Source organism: Amborella trichopoda, chromosome 3 (genome assembly GCF_054954075.1).
Source record: "Amborella trichopoda isolate Santa Cruz 75 chromosome 3, AtrichopodaSantaCruz75HAP2 v2.0, whole genome shotgun sequence".
NCBI lineage: Eukaryota > Viridiplantae > Streptophyta > Magnoliopsida > Amborellales > Amborellaceae > Amborella > Amborella trichopoda.
Window position 1 is genome coordinate 17,983,929 of NC_142338.1, and position 12,858 is coordinate 17,996,786.

A 12,858-nucleotide genomic window follows, 5' to 3' on the forward strand; every position below is an offset into this window, starting at 1 on the left:
AAATATTTTGAAAGTACTAACCCTTCATTGATACAATTCAAGTCAGCTCCTGAGTCAATTAGGGCTGAAGTTTCAAAGCTATAATCTTTTGCAACAATAATTTTGACATGGACAAACCATTTTTGAATTACTATTTTGTCTATTAAATTGACAGAGGGAATGGTTACTATATGTGGTTTGGCTTCGGAAGTTTCTGGAATATCTGATGGTGGATCTGGTTCATATTTCATAAGTTGATCAAATTCGATTTCATCAGTATCAGTATCTTGTTGAGATAGTTGTATTAATTCTAAAGATTTAATCCTATTTTTTAATTGGAATACTTCATTTTTTATTTCTTTAATTTCTCTTTTAAGGTCTGAAATTGTAGGTTCTTTTTGTTGTTGAGAAGTATGTTGTTCACTTACTCTCTTCATTATTGAAGCAAAATTATATTCATCAGGAGATTTATTGATGGGAAGTGTTTTTGCTTTATTTTTTGTTATAGAAATGAATTGAGTAATGACATATCTTTTTTCATCTGGATCTGTTATTTTATCGATAATGTCTAGGATGAAATTATCTTCTTGGGTAAGTGTATGAATATTGTGTGAAGGTATAGGACAACTACAATCATTATCTTTGATTGCACTAGATGATTCTGTATCAGAAGAATTGGAAGAATCAGAGGATTCTGTCCATATAAGATCATCATCCTGAATTTGGTCTATATGGGAATCAGTAGAGGTAGAAGAAGTTGAATCATAATTGATTATATTATATAATTTTGATTTTATTTTTTCATCTAAATGTAATGATTCTATTTTCTTTTTTAATTTACATTGATGTTTATAATGTCCTACTTTACCACACTTATAACATACTGGTAGTTTTCTCTTACCTTTTGTATTGGAAGAAAATTTATTGATCAGTTTTCTCTTAGATTTTTTATAATATTTTTTCTTTTCTTTGTCTTTAAATTTATATTTTTCCTTTTTATATTTTTTCTTTTTCTTATATAATTGGTCAGGCATATTTTTTCTATCAAGATAATATCCAAATTGTTCACAAAAGTCACCAAGTTCTTTACGCTTAGTGATTTTTTGTTTATCTAATTGCCTTTTGAGTTTCATATCTGTGCATAAGGCTAATCCCTCAGCACATATTTCTGCTGATAACTCTTCAAGTGTATATGATGAATATATTATGATTCCATTATGTTTCGTTCGCAGTCTCTCTTTGACTTTTTCTGCGAATAAATATGGTAAACCAGCTATAAATTTTTCTTTCCAGTGGTCTAACTGGCAATCTTCTCGTATTAGTAATCTTGAGAAAAATACATCTTTGTACCATTTATAATTAGATAGAGTGGGACAACGAAGATTGGAAAGCAGATCTTCGGATCTTGCTGCTAATATGGCTGTACTTCCTATAAAATGAAGTGTAATGGTATATATCAAAGTGTTGACAGCATCACTTTCTGTATAGATTATTTCTTGATTCTGTTCATTTCTGACGGTCCATTGTCTAGTATTTGTGAGGATTCTATTCTTAGTTTCATCATCTACATAGAAATCCCACCAACTCCTTAACCAGCCAGTAAATCCATTTACTATTGCTTTTGCAACCTCTTGATCTGGGTTGCCTGCCATTTTATTTGCAGAGGCAAACATTGTCATATGTCTTATGATATCTAATATTTTTAATTCAGATAATCCATCTATTTTCCAGTTTACTATTGATCTTCTTGAATATGATACTACTTGTTGTATAGCATCTTCTTCCATTTGAATATCAACAGGTGTAGGTCTTTTATGATATGGTAAGGCTGCTATTGGTTTCCAATTTTTTCCATAGGATATTCTATTGAGATCTATGGGAGTGGTATCCATAAATGCATTTTCTTGATTTTGGATAGTATCTTCTATGATTGGTTCTTCTTGGCGCATCATTGTTTCATGCTCAGGTAGCTTTGTTTTTCCTTTATCTGAAGATTCAGGTAATGAACTGGTAATAGTGGGTGAAGGAATATTTATTTTGGGAGAAGGTATTCCTTTAATTTCTAATTGGGATAATTTTGCTATTAATTGATCCATTAAGGATTTATTGTTATCACCAATATGGAATTTATTTTTATTTAATTCTGGAGGTGGTTTGAACAGAACAGCTTTAGGTATAGGTATAGCAGAAGGTTGTTCTTTTGAAACAAGTCTTTCAATTTGTTTTACCTGTTGACCTAAAGATTGCATATACAAATTTGTATAATTATTTTGTTCTACAATATGAGGAATTAATTCCTGTTTCTTGCCAAGTTCTTTTGGTAAGACCTTATAAGGAGTAGCTATTATATCATATATTGATTGTGGATGTGGTGGTTCATCCTTAGATGAGATGACTGCTTTGAGTATTATGCTTTTTTCAGGAGGGTGTGTACTAGCACTGGTAGTACCATCCGTACTGATATAGGTTTTTTCTTCTATTGTTTGAATGTTGTCAAATGAAGGAATAGTAATATTGTATTGACTACACATTTCTTTTAACCATATAAAAAATCCTTTGGTTACTCTTTCTTTTTTAAGAAATTTATTATATTTTATATGCATTAAGTCTATTAATCTAGGTTGAAATGTTTTCAAATACCATTCTCGAATATGTTTATTTTCATCAAATAAATAATCTTGTCTGATATACTCTTTATTTATTTTTCTCCTTTTCCTTTCCAATTTGGCTGCTAAGTATGTTGCCATATATTCATCAGAATATTGATCATATGGATTTATTTCTTCTTCTATATCATCTTCAATTTGTAATGTGAATATTTGAAATTCTTCTATACTAGGTTCAGGAGTGTATGCTATATTTGATTCAGGGGTATATGTGGGAATAACAACATGATAAGTTGTTCTTCTTATTCCTTGTATTTGTAAATCTGAACGAGGTATTGATGGTGAAGAAGATTGGGAAGGAGAAGGTAGTATAATAACATCAGGAGTAGTAGAATAAGATTTTCTACTGGGTATTAATGGTTTTTTATTCTTTTTTCGATTAATGTTTATATCATCCTGTACTTTTAATTGTTGGAATTTTATTTCAATATTTCCATCTGGATGTTCTATTATTTGATTTGGAATACTATATCTTAGAATTTCTTGGGGTTGATTTGCATGTTGCAATGCCCATGACTGTGGTAGAACAATGTCTGACCATTTTATGGTTTTGGGTACAATTGTATGAGATTTTTCCATATTTGTTGTATCAGAGCCATACAGTAAAAACTGTACAAACAGGAATCTGTTTATACAGTACATGAACAGTAAACTGTGCTAATAGTTCACTAGTCCTGTTAGAGTAAAATTTATATTATTACTAGGGAAACCTACTTAAATTTACCACTAAGAAAGTTGGTCCGAGAGTTAAGGCAAGAGACGAAAGAAGTCTATTGCAAAGTACCCGCCAAAGCCAGGAGAGCCGCTTAGGGGAAAACGCTGGACCCTTGATCGTCCAGATTGTCATTATCCGCAACCTACAGATGGCAAATTTAATTAGGAATCTTAAAAGTACTAGTACAACTTCATCTCAAACACTTAGAGTAAAAAATAAGGAACAAATCATAATAAATGATATTGAAAGTCATATTCAAAATTGGAATATACCAAAGGTACCAATACATGACATTTATCATAAGGGATCATTTAAATTCAAGATGGGTTATGCCATCAAGAGAGTAGAAGAAAGTTTATCTGTAACTCAGAATCAAGAAGACTTTCAACTTTTACACATTGGCCTCATTCAAATAGCTGTTAAACCTTTGACGCGACTAGGGTTGAACACCTCAGTGCTTATATGCCTAATAGATACAAGACTCAATAATTTCACAGACTCACTACTTGGAATGGTTGAATCCAACCTATGTAGTGGTCCAATATATTTTAACTGTTTTTCAAATTTTTCAGTTTCTTTAACTGATCTAAATATTCTCGATATACTAACAATTAATTTAAAACCTCATGGTTTTAATATGACACATGGTTCCCAAAATTTAGCTATCGTATACAGAATATATTACAAAGTTATGAATACCTTATGCCCAAATATTATGAGAATAGATTAAAAAGATCAAACTATATTATTGTATTGATGGGATTTTTTGTTGAATTGAAGGAGTATTTATTTGTTCTTCAATAGACCTATGTTTGAGTTCTTGTTTTAGAGTGCAAAGAAATTTTTCTTTATTCTGTAACTGACTCTTGACATTATTTAATTCTTTTAATTTTGGTTTATGGATAAAATGAAAATGTATTGGTATATTTTGAATAGTTGAAGATATTCCTGTTTGTTTTATGGTCAATCATCTCAACCCATCCAATGGTGTCAAAACCAAAGAATACTTTGAAGCCATCCTAATGGAAACGGGATCCATTTCCGTTGTCCACTATTATCAACAGAATACCGGGACCATTGCATACTCCAAGGTCCAAATTAAAAACTTACTTCCTATGAAGAACGGGGTTGCAATCCCGCGCAAGGAAAGAAACTTCACAACCCAGATTTTTCTTATAAATATTATAAGTATGCCGAATACAATTGAAGCTTGGCATAAGTTTTTCTATTACCAAAATCCAAATAACACACACAGCTGGTACATTCAGTTCCGACTCCCTATTTTCGAAAGATTCCCCACATGGTTTAAAAATTGGTTTTTTGTGTGGGGCTCAACATTTCAAATATTACCTCCTGCTTTCCAAACAATGCAGGAACAATTCAAAGAATATAACCATGCTGATAAAACCATTGATATCCATTTATATTTCATGGCCCTATACCAAATCCCTTGGATTATGAAATGGGATTATTCAATCTCAGTTGATACCACTGCTGACTATTCCTATATTCTCAGACTTGGAAAAACTATCTCTGTAAAGTGGTGGGACATATTCAATATGGACCCTACAACACTCACTCCCCAAAGAATACCTCAGCAAACCTCTGAGAAACAACCAAGCCCTCATACTGCTAATACTCCTTTGATTTCCCAACCTATTTAAGAAATATGCTCCAGCAAAACCCCAATGCTTCAAAAGAAACCTTAGAAAACCAAATGAGAGAAATATTTGTTGAAGCTGGGAAGAAACCAGTTTCTTCTGAAGAAACTGTACAATCATCTCCTTTACACACCAACCAATATCCGAATCTCCCTGAAGAAGATCCGGATGAAGAAACAGAACCAGAGGAAGACGATCCGGATGAATTCAGTCAAAGACCATGATCAGGAAAAATCAATAATTGAAGAAAAACTCATCAATCATCATCACCGACAAAGTATAAAGCATCACCGACAAAGTATAAAGCATCACCGACAAAAAGCACCATCAACAGTCATCACCGACATATAAAGCCAAAAGAAGATGCTGTCACTGTAGCCATTTGTATATACGCCAAAAATGTCACTGTAGCCATTTATATATACGCCAAAATGACACTGTAGCCACGATAGGAAGCGACAAAGGGAAACACTGTTCCCAGATGCTTCTTTTTGTCTTCTTTTGTTTTTGTTTTACTTCTTTACGTCCTCTCATCTCGCTTTATGTCTTCTCCTCTTGCTTTCTGCTTTATTCCTTGCTTCATAGCGAAGCAACTCCGTCTATATAAGAACCAAGCCTCCTCCATTTGAGGCAGGGTCGAAAAGCTCTCCTTCTCCCACTCCTTCCTCCGCTCCTCTCCTCTCAACCTAGGAGATTCTCTCTGCTCCTCCTCTAAGAGCTCCTTTCTCAGAAAGCTCTTCTCTCTCTATCTCTCTCTCTCTCTAAGCTCCTCTCAGCTCTTCGTCTTTCAGAATACAACAGCTATCCTGACTTTCATAGCTCTATAAAATACCAGGTTTTTATCCATCTTTTCTATCTATTTATATCTGATGTGTGACTGCAATATAACTTCTCTTCTTTTATACTGCCCTCATCACTGGAAACTCTTTTCCAGTTACTGCATATGTACTCAGTAAGTTTCATATTATTTCTGTTTTCAGATTCCCTGTTTTTATACTTTCTGTTTTCCGTCTGTTGTACTATAAGATGTTACTGTAAGTGTCTGTAATATTTCCCAATAATAGTTTGATTGTTTCAATCTTGTAATCGTGTGCTACAGATTGATGTAATAGTGTGCTACAAGTTGTTTATAAATAAAGTTAAGTTTGTTATGAATTTTCACTATGCAATTCAAAATACTATTTAGTGTAAAAATCGGAGATTTGAACTATGCTCAATGGTTAGTAATAGATGTATCTGGTATCCCTCTTATTTGCTTAATATTGTTATCACCAATATGGAATTTATTTTTATTTAATTCTGGAGGTGGTTTGACCAGAACAGCTTTAGGTATGGGTGTAGCAGAAGGTTGTTCTTTTGAAACAAGTCTTTCTATTCGTTCTGCCTGTTTACCTAAAGATTGCATATATAAATTTGTATAATTATTTTGTTCTACAATATGAGGAATTAATTCATGTTTCTTGCCAAGTTGTTTTGGTAAGACCTTATAAGGAGTAGCTATTATATCATATATTGATTGTGGATGTGGTGGTTCATCCTTAGATGCGAAGACTGCTTTGAGTATTATGCTTTTTTCAGGAGGGTGTGTACTAGCAGTGGTAGTACCATCCGTATTGATATAGGTTTTTTCTTCTATTGTTTGAATGTTTTCAAATGAAGGAATAGTAATATTGTATTGACTACACATTTCTTTTAACCATATAAAAAATCCTTTGGTTACTCTTTCTGTTTTAAGAAATTTATTATATTTTATATGCATTAAGTCTATTAATCTAGGTTGAAATGTTTTCAAATACCATTCTCGAATATGTTTATTTTCATCAGATAAATAATCTTGTCTGATATACTCTTTATTTATTTTTCTCCTTTTCCTTTCCAATTTGGCTGCTAAGTATGCTGCCATATATTCATCAGAATATTGATCATATGGATTTATTTCTTCTTCTATATCATCTTCAATTTGTATTGTTAATATTTGAAATTCTTCTATACTAGGTTCAGGAGTGTATGCTATATTTGATTCAGGGGTATGTGTGGGAATAACAACATGGTCAGTTGTTCTTCTTATTCCTTGTAATTGTAAATCTGAATGAGGTATTGATTGTGAAGAAGATTGGGAAGGAGGAGGTAGTATAATAACATCAAGGGTAGTAGAATAAGATTTTCTACTAGGTATTAATGGTTTTTTATTCTTTTTTCGATTAATAGTTATATCATCCAGTACTTTTAATTGTTGGAAGTTTATTTCAATATTTCCATCTGGATGTTCTATTATTTGATTTGGAATTTCTTAAGGTTGATTTGCATGTTGCAATGCCCATGACTGTGGTAGAACAATGTCTGACCATTTTATGATTTTGGCTACAATTGTATGAGATTTTTCCATATTTGTTTGAAGTAATATAGTTTGATCTTTTTTATCTATTCTCAAAATATTTGGACCTAAGGTATTCATAACTTTGTAATATATTCTGTATACGATAGCTAAATTTTGGGAACCATGTGTCACATTAAAACCATGAGTTTTTAAATTTATTGTTAGTATATCGAGAATATTTGGATCAGTTAAAGAAACCGAAAAATTTGGAAAACAGTTAAAATATATTGGACCACTACATAGGCTGGATTCAACCAATCCAAGTAGTGAGTCTGTGAAATTATTGTGTCTTGTATCTCTTAGGCACTGAGGTGTTCAACCCTAGTCGGGTCAAAGGTTTAACAGCTATTTGAATGAGGCCAATGTGTAAATATTTGTAATTATTTTCTTTCTATTTTTCAATAACTTTTCTTGATAGTAGTTGAAAGACTTCTTGATTCTGAGTTACAGATAAACTTTCTTCTACTGTCTTGATGGCATAACCCATCTTGAATTTAAATGATCCCTTATGATAAATGTCATGTATTGGTACCTTTGGTATATTCCAATTTTGAATATGAACTTCAATATCATTTATTATGATTTGCTCCTTATTTTTCACTCTAAGTGTTTGAGATGAAGTTGTACTAGTACTTTTAAGATTCCTAATTAATTTGCCATCTGTAGGTTGCGGATAATGACAATCTGGACGATCAAGGGTCCAGCGTTTTCCCCTAAGCGGCTCTCTTGGCCTTGGCGGGTACTTTGCAATAGACTTCTTTCGTCTCTTGCCTTAACTCTCGGACCAACTTTCTTAGTGGTAAATTTACGTAGGTTTCTCTAGTAATAGTATAACTTTTACTCTGACAGGACTAGTGAACTATTAGGACAGTTTACTGTTCATGTACTGTATAAACAGATTTCTGTTTGCACAGTTTTTACTGTATGGCTCTGATACCACAAACACCCAGGATCTACAGTCGGATCCTATTTATCGTATTTTTGCAGGTGAGAAGACATAAAGCGAGATGAGAGGACGTAAAGAAGTAAAACAAAAACAAAAGAAGACAAAAAGAAGCATCTGGGAACAGTGTTTCCCTTTGTCGCTTCCTATCATGGCTACAGTATCATTTTGGCGTATATATAAATGGCTACAGTGACATTTTTGGCGTATATACAAATGGCTACAGTGGCATCATCTTCTTTTGGCTTTATATGTCAGTGATGACTGTTGATGGTGCTTTTTGTCGGTGATGCTTTATACTTTGTCGGTGATGATGATTGATGAGTCTTTCTTCAATTATTGATTTTTCCTGGTCATGGTCTTTGACTGAATTCATCCGGATCATCTTCCTTTGGTTCTATTTCTTCATCCGGATCTTCTTCAGGGAGATTCAGATATTGGTTGGTGTGTAAAGGAGATGATTGTACAGTTTCTTCAGAAGAAACTGGTTTCTTCCCAACTTCAGCAAATATTTCTCTCATTTGGTTTTCTAAGGTCTCTTTTGAAGCATTGGGGTTTTGCTGGAGAAAATTTCTTAAATAGGTTGGAAAATCAAAAGAGGTATTAGCAGTATGAGGGCTTGGTTCTTTCTCAGAGGTTTGCTGATGTATTCTTTTGGGAGTGAGTATTGTAGGGTCCATATTGAATATGTCCCACCACTTTACAGAGATAGTTTTTCCAAGTCTGGGAATATAGGAATAGTCAGCAGTGGTATCAACTGAGATTGAATAATCCCATTTCATAATTTAAGGGATTTGGTATAGGGTCATGAAATATAAATAGATATCAATGGTTTTTTCAACATGGTTATATTCTTTGAATTGTTCCTGCACTGTTTGGAAAGCAAGAGGTAATATTTGAGATGTTGAGCCCCACACAAAAAACCAATTTTTAAACCATGTGGGGAATTTTTCGAAAATAGGGCGCCAGAACTGAATGTACCAGCTGTGTGTGTTATTTGGATTTTGGTAATAGAAAAACTTATGCCAAGCTTCAATGTATTGGGCATACTTATAATATTTGTAAGAAAAATCTAGGTTGTGAAGTTTCTTTCCTTGCGCGGGATTGTAACCCCACTCTTCATAGGAAAGTAAGTTTTTAATTTAGAGCTTGGTTAAGTTTTTAATTTAGAGCTTGGAGTATGCAATGGTCATGGTATTCTGTTGATAATAGTGGACAACGGAAATGGATCTCTTTTCCATTAGGATGGCTTCAAAGTATTCTCTGGTTTTGACACCATTGGATGGGTTGAGATGATTGGGCAAATATAAAGGAGCAAGTTTTATTGGTTCTGTCTTAACAAGTTTCTCATTGATAGTAATATCCATGAGATAAGCTCTTTCTATATAAGAAGACCTGGGTATATTGGGTTGTGAAGAAGACTTGGTCTGAGCTGGAGAATATATGGGTTTTGAAGCAGTTGCTTCGGGATAGGTGATTTGGTGAACAGGAGAATGGGAAGGTGAACGAATTGCCAAAGGTGAAGGTTCCCCTTCAAATGGTATTATATTTGACATGGGTTGTTTGTCTCGGCGAGAAGTGCCTCGAGAACCCATTGGACGAGGTGAAGGTAAAAATGACATATTATTATTTCTATTCTCCTTGAACAGCTGTAATGCCAGGCACAGTGGTGATTCGTCGTTTGTGTCAGTGTTGCCCCCTGCAAAAATTCACGGGTTAAAAAGTCAGGTAGTGAGTTGGAAGACCCGGGAAGGTGTTCGATGGAAAAATCAAAGGCGGATAATATAACCTGCCATCGAGCAAAGATTTGTTTGGAAACCAAATTTTGAACTTCTTTTTGTGAAATATCTTTGGCTGCTATGCAGTCAGTTCGTATATGAAATGGTTGATTAAAAACATCACTTTGGATTTTAGAAACACAGTGGACAATGGCTCAAAGTTCTTTTTTGACCATTGAATAGTTCTTTTGTGTGGAATTCCAAACCTTAGAAGTATATCTGAGTAATTGTTCTTTATTATCAATCTTTTGTTTGAGAATACCACCAAGACCGATATCTGAAGCATCACATTCTATGATTTTGAAAGCAGTTGGATGTGGAAGAGAAAGACAGTCAAGAGTCTTTACCTTTCGTTTGATTACTTGTACTGCCTGAGTATGAATATTGGTCCATGGTGGAGGATTTGTTTTGAGTCTATCATATAGAGGCTTAGAATCGATAGCAAGATTAGGATAAAAGTCACTAACATAGTTTAAACATCCCAAGAACCTTTGGAGTTCTTTTTTATCAAGTATCTGATCAGGGAATTTATCAGCAAATTGTATTGATCTATCTATGGGAATAATTGTTCCATGATGAATCATATGGCCAAGAAACCTAATATTGGTTTTGAATAAAGTAATCTTTTTTGCTGAGACTACCAATCCAGCATTCTGGACTGCATGTATAAAAGTATTAATGTGTTTTATATGTTGATCTATGGATTCAGAGAAAATCAAAACACCATCTATGTATACTATCATAAATTGATGGTATGAATTAAAAACATCATTCATTATTTTTTGAAATTCTGATGGAGCATTCTTTAAGCCGAATGGCATAACATTCCATTCATATTGTCCGAATGGGTCATTAAATGCCGTTTTATATCTATCTTTTTCTTGGATTTGTATCTGCCAATATCCAGATTTCATATCAAATTTTGAAAAGATACAAGCTTGGGCAACTCTATCCAATAAATCTTTTTTATTAGGTATAGGATATCTGATCCATTTTAAAACTTTATTTAAAGGTTTATAATTTATAACTAACCTAGGAACTCCTCGTTCCTTTTCAGTATTCTTAATAACATAAAAGGCTGCACAGCTCCAAGGTGAGGAGCTTGGTCTTATGAGCTTTTTATTTTGGAGATCAGTAATCTCTTTGCGACACATATCTAATAAGATAGTATTCATTTGTATTGGTCTAGCTTTTGTAGGTATTTGTTTTTCATCAAGTCCTTGTTCGTAAGGTAGACTAATGTTATGCTTTTTCCTTTCCCAAAATGCATTGGGATACTCGCTGCATATAGAAGTTTCTATATGGTGTTGTATTGATTGGATTTTTTGTTGAATTGAAGGAGTATTTATTTGTTCTTCAATAGACTTATTTTTGAGTTCTTGTTTTAGAGTGCAAAGAAATTTTTCTTTATTCTGTAACCGACTCTTGACATTATTTAGTTCTTTTAATTTTGGTTTATGGATAAAATGAAAATGTATTGGTATATTTTGACTAGTTAAAGATATTCCTGTTTGATCTATGGTCAAAGGATATAACAAAGTAAGGAATGAAACTTCAAGTATTACCGCTTGGCTTAATCCTTTTACCATAATAAATGGTGTATCAAGGCATTGATGATTATTACAAACAGAAGCATTGGATAATTTATACTTGATAAATAATCTACTTCCATCTGCTGTATTTAATATTTGAGTAGTCTTATCAAAATATTTTGAAGGTACTAACCCTTCATTGATACAATTCAAGTCGACTCTTGAGTCAATTAGGGTTGAAGTTTCAAAGCTATAATCTTTTGCAACAATAGTTTTGACATGGACAAACCATTTTTTAATTACTATTTTGTCTATTAAATTGACAGAGGGAATGGTTACTATATGTGGTTTGGCTTCTGAAGTTTCTGGAATATCTGATGGTGGATCTGGTTCATATTTCATAAGTTGATCAAATTCGATTTCATCAGTATCAGTATCTTGTTAAGATAGTTGTTGTAATTCTAAAGATTTAATCCTATTTTTTAATTGGAATACTTCATTTTTTATTTCTTTAATTTCCCTTTTCAGGTCTGAAATTGTAGGTTCTTTTTGTTGAGATGTATGTTGTTCACTTACTCTCTTCATTATTGAAGCAAAATTATATTCATCAGGAGATTTATTGATGGGAAGTGTTTTTGCTTTATTTTTTGTTATAGAAATGAATTGAGTAATGACAGATCTTTTTTCATCTGGATCTGTTATTTTATCGATAATATCTAGGATGAAATTATCTTCTTGGGTAAGTGTATGAAGATTGTGTGAAGGTATAGGACAACTACAATCATTATCTTTGATTGCACTAGATGATTCTGTATCAGAAGAATTGGAAGAATCAGAGAATTCTGTCCATATAAGATCATCATCCTGAATTTGTTCTATATGGGAATCAGTAGAGGTAGAAGAAGTTGAATCATAATTGATTATATTATATAATTTTGATTTTATTTTTTCATCTAAATGTAATGATTCTATTTTCTTTTTTAATTTACATTGATGTTTATAATGTCCTACTTTACCACACTTATAACATACTGGTAGTTTTCTCTTACCTTTTGTATTGGGAGAAAATTTATTGATCAGTTTTCTCTTAGATTTTTTATAATATTTTTTCTTTTCTTTATCTTTAGATTTATATTTTTCCTTTTTATATTTTTTCTTTTTCTTATATAATTGTTCAGGCATATTTTTTCTATCAAGATAATATCCA